This window comes from Prunus avium, unplaced genomic scaffold (genome assembly GCF_965620075.1).
Source record: "Prunus avium unplaced genomic scaffold, drPruAviu1.hap1.1 HAP1_SCAFFOLD_30, whole genome shotgun sequence".
Taxonomy (NCBI): Eukaryota; Viridiplantae; Streptophyta; class Magnoliopsida; order Rosales; family Rosaceae; genus Prunus; species Prunus avium.
The window spans coordinates 257,501-262,500 of record NW_028276889.1 but is presented as its reverse complement, the minus strand read 5'-3'; positions in this window follow the sequence as shown (position 1 = coordinate 262,500).

Here is a 5,000-nt window from a genome sequence, read left to right as displayed (position 1 = left end):
CAACAAAACATTTGTTTTTAATTTTGATGAATTTTTTTGAAAACATTGGCTTGGCAAGCCCCAATCCGCGACTATCCACCCACCGCCACCCCACACGGGTGGTTGTTGTTGCGAAATGAGGTTGTGGTCGACATGCCCGCGCATTTGAGAAGGAGTTCCTAGCACTCCATGCTCTTCCATGCCAAAAAAAAGCCTAGACAACCCCATTTCGCAACTTTCCACGCCTTTTTTTTTCCCCCTCACCCATGGCGGCGGCGTGGTGGCGGCGGCCGGATTCCGGCCACCACCGCCATGGGTGGCAGCCCCCCGACCCCGACACCAAACCCATAATACCGAGGCAACATATCGAGGCAACATATCGAGGCAACATGACATGGGTGTGGCGTGGGGGAAGGGGGCTGCAGCTAGGAGGGCATGGGCTGCCATGCATATGCAGGCAACACACACCCCCCTATATAGCATTTTATGCATTTAGCCCTTTGACAGGAAGAGACATCACCTATGCGCGAGGAGTCATAATGGGCTCTAAATAATTCAATACAAGGTATTTGGACGTGATTTTTTGCAGGGATACTAAGAAACATGCAATCTCTGATGGGAAAAAGTTTCATAAATATTTGAAGTCGGGAAGTATTTTTTATTATTTTTAGAAGTCGTAAAATTGAAAAAATCATTAAAACAAATCCGGGAGGAATTTTTTAGTTTTGTAACTTGGAGAAGGTACTAAAAATCATAGACTACTTATGGGGAGCTTATTGTGCGAGGAAATTTCAATAAAAATGGGGTTTGACAAGGTTTGAAAAATTCTGTCGACATTTGAAAAAATCTGGAACTAGGCTGCCGGCATGCTGCGCACATGCTGCGCGCATGCTGCGCGCAGGCTGCGCGCAGGCCACGGCAGGACAAGTTTCGCTAGCCTCACTGTCGACCGAATGCGCAAGCTGCGCGCACGCCATGGCAAGACAAATTTCGCTAGCCTCGCTGTCGACAGAATCAGCACGCTGCGCGCAAGCTGTGCGCGCGCATGGCATGGCAAGTTTCGAAAAATTCTGTCGACAGGCTCCCGAGCGCGCACGCTGCCGACATGTTGTGCGCACGCTGCCGGCATGCTGTGCACACGCTGCGCGCAAGCTGTGCGCGCGCATGGCATGGCAAGTTTCGAAAAATTCTGTCGACAGGCTGCCAAGCGCGCACGCTGCGCACACGCTGCCGGCATGCTGTGCGCACGCTGCCGGCATGCTGTGCACACGCTGCGCGCAAGCTGTGCGCGCGCATGGCATGGCAAGTTTCGAAAAATTCTGTCGACAGGCTCCCAAGCGCGCACGCTGCGCACACGCTGCCGGCATGCTGCGCGCACGCTGCCGGCATGCTGTGCGCACGCTGCGCGCAAGCTGTGCGCGCGCATGGCATTGCAAGTTTCGAAAAATTCTGCGGCCAGGCTCCCAAGCGCGCACGCTGCGCACACGCTGCCGGCATGCTGCGCGCACGCTGCGCGCGCGCATGGCAGGACAAGTTTCGAAAATTTCTGTCGACAGGCTGAGCAGCGCGCACGCTGCGCACAGGCTGCCGGCATGCTGCGCGCAGGCTGCCGGCATGCTGCGCGCACGCCGCGCGCAAGCTGCGCGCGCGCATGGCAGGACAAGTTTCGAAAATTTCTGTCGACAGGCTCAGCAGCGCGCACGCTGCCGACATGCTGTGCGCACGCTGCGCACAGACTGCCGGCATGCTGCGCGCAGCCCATGGCAGGACAAGGTCCGAAAAATTCTGTCGACATTTTTACGCCATGGTAGGCTTCCGCTTCGCGTCACTTTGTCGACATTCAAGCCTACCATTTTTATTGAATTTTTCAAACCTTGTCAAACCCCATTATTCAAATGTCGAAAAATTCTGTCGACATTTTTACGCCATGGTAGGCTTCCGCTTTGCATCACTTTGTCGGAATGCATCGCATGGCGAGGAAAGGCAAGGCAAGGCCACAGCATGCCAAGGCGAAGGCAACGCATGGCTTGGTCAAGGCCACATCATGGGCACGGCATGCCAAGGCAAGGCGAGGCAAGCCATCCTTAGCCTCGCCTAGCCTCACTTACTCGGAATGCCTTGGATGATGCGCAATGCCAAGGCAAGGCAAGGCAAGGCATGGCTTGAATGGCTTGGTGTAGGCCACAACTTGGGCATGGCATGCCAATGCAAGGCAAGGCAAGGCAAGCCACGCCATCCGAACCCTCCAATAACCTTACTTTCTCGGAATGCCTTGAATGGGCACGGCATGTGAAGGCAAGGCAAGGTCCTAAAAATCATTTTGTAAGTTGGAGAAGGTCCTAAAAATCATAGACTTAATTATAGGGAGCTTATTGTGCGGGGAAATTTCAATAAAAATTGGGTTTGACAAGGTTTGAAAAATTCTGTCGACATGCTGCCGGCATGCTGCGCGCAGGCTTCGTGCATGATGTGAGCATGCCAAGCTTCCAATAGCCTCACTGTCTCTGAATGCCTTGAATGGGGAGCAATCTGCGTGCAAGCCATGGCATGACAAGGTTTCGAACAATTCTGTCGACAGAAGCAGCAGGCTGCGCGCAGCATGCCGGCAGGCTGCGCGCAGCGTGCCTGCAGCCTGCGTGCAAGCCGTGGCATGACAAGTTTTTGAAAAACTCTGTCGACAGAATCAGGAGGCTGCCGGCACGCTGTGCGCAGGCTTCATGCATGATGCGAGCAGGCTGCGTGCAAGGGTAGGCATGCCAAGCCAAGCCATCCCAAACTTCCAATAGCCTCACTTTCTCGAAATGCCTTGATTGGGGCAATGCCAAAGCATGGCGCGGCGCAAGGCAAGGCAAGGCACGGCATGGCAAGGCAATGCCAAGGCAAGCCAAGCCCGGCATGGCGCGGCATGGCAACGCAACGCAACGCAAGGCATGCAAAGGCCACGGCATGGCAAGGCCAAGTGTCACGGATCGCACTTGAGCGTGTGCTTTCGTGACTCCGTTGGGACATCCATGCGCTTATGAGGTAGTCCAAGTGTGGAAGGGGCAAGGACTTAAGAGCTAGAATGGTTGGTGTTGGCCGGGTTGTGCGTGTGAGGGGTATTTTGGGTATTTCGGAAGGGTACGGGAGGAACCTGAAGAAACTCAGAACACGAAAGATGTTCGTAATGACGAGATACACGCTATGCAACTGACGGTTCGCCATTCGGAGTTCGTACGAAGAAGTTATGCCCAATTATGACTCCTCGTGCATAGGTGATGTTCCCTCCTGGCAGAAGGCTAAATGCATAAAATGCTATATAGGGGGTGACATGGTGTCATGCTCTCCACCACCCCTGGTGCTTACACCCTTGTGGCACTAAGCGAGCATCCTTATGACATTGGAGGTTGTCATAAGGGCGGGCATGAGATTGTTGAAGGATAATCTATGTCTCCGAGGGAAAGGACTTCCCGAGGACAGTACGAACACGCGGGGCCGTTCGTATTGCGCATCGTTGGAAAGAGTGAGGTCAACGTATGGCATTCGCTATGCCGTCGGCTAGCGAGGCATTTGACGAGACTCGATGGACTTGGCTTGGGTTCGGCCTTGTCCAAGATGGAAGGAAGATATTCGGATGCCGGTACGCATGGGTTGCGACCCCATGCAAAGCATAGATGGTTATGTGGGACATTCGGAATACATATGTCGCCAAGGCTTGGGCGACATGCGAGCGTGACAGCTTGCGTGGATAGCTTGAGGATGTGGGCTATCTTGGTTGCTAACGGATGACCGACAGAAGTGTGGGTAAACCGATGGTGTGTTGGATCGCCATGTCTCGACTCGGACATGAGCGAGCCACGAGTTTGGCATGCGACGTGGTCGATGCAGTTGACGTGTCTTATGCAACGCTTGATGTATGGGCGTCGAGGGTTCGTTGCCGGATGCGGGGTGATTGTGTTGTCACAAGGAAGTGTGACTCGTTGTCTAGCCATAGGGCTTGGCGCCTATGGGAGACGACACATGATGGTGAACCTCTCGCGGAGTTGTGAGAGTCATGAAGTGGGGAGAAGGCTGACTGGGATTCGAAGGGATCCTGGGCCGCACGGGAGCGTTTGTGCGAGCGAAATCTGTGATTTGCTTCCGCCGCGCCGCGTCGCACGCTCGTCCCGTGACAAGTGGTATCAGAGCCGATCGATTTAGATGGTGGGTTCTGCTCAAACGATTCGCACCTTGGATACAAACAGTGAAGCTCTGATCCCGTGACAGGTGGTATCAGAGCCGATCGATTCCGAAGGTGGTTTCTGTGTGAGGGACTCGTACCTAGAAGAGATTGGTGATGGAGGAACTTTGATAGCAAGGTAGCATGTCATTGCCTGTGATGGGTAGTGGACTTGCGAAGTTGGAAGAAGACCCCAACGTCACTGTGGATGATTGTTGGAATCAGGTTGTGTGACGGTTGTTGGAAACCCGTCTTGGTGCTGGATCCTATGGAAGGGTGAAGGTATCCAAAAGTTTGTCTCGAAGTTGTGAGAAGACATCAAGCAGGATGACTCTAAGATGGGGGATGATGGTTGGTTTTGCTGCTCGGTTGCCTAGTTTTCTAATCCGTGCACCAAGCGCCCGGAAGTCGGGTAGGCAGGGGTTCTGGCTTGTGACGAAGTGATGTTGCTTGTTCAGTTCAGGATGTGGGGAGGATGGGAGCGCGAGTTTGGTGAGAGTGTCAAAGATTGGCTTATACTCGAACTATAGCATACCATTGAAGGTTGTGGTAAACCGAGTTGGTGACATGGGTTGGACGGATGGTGCAAGACCTTTGTTCAGGGAAGAGTTGTGGGAGCTGAAGACCGAAATGGTGCAGTCTTCGAAGGGAGTAAGTCGCTGACGGACTGGGCTCCATTGAGGGAGTGAGTCGCTGACGGGCTAGGCTTTAATGAAGGAGTCACTTAAGTGGTTGCTCTTGCAATTGTGGAGGACGTGTGGGTTACGCATAATGTTCGACACAAGGTTGCTAACTAATATTCGGAATGCTGGTGTGTTCCAAA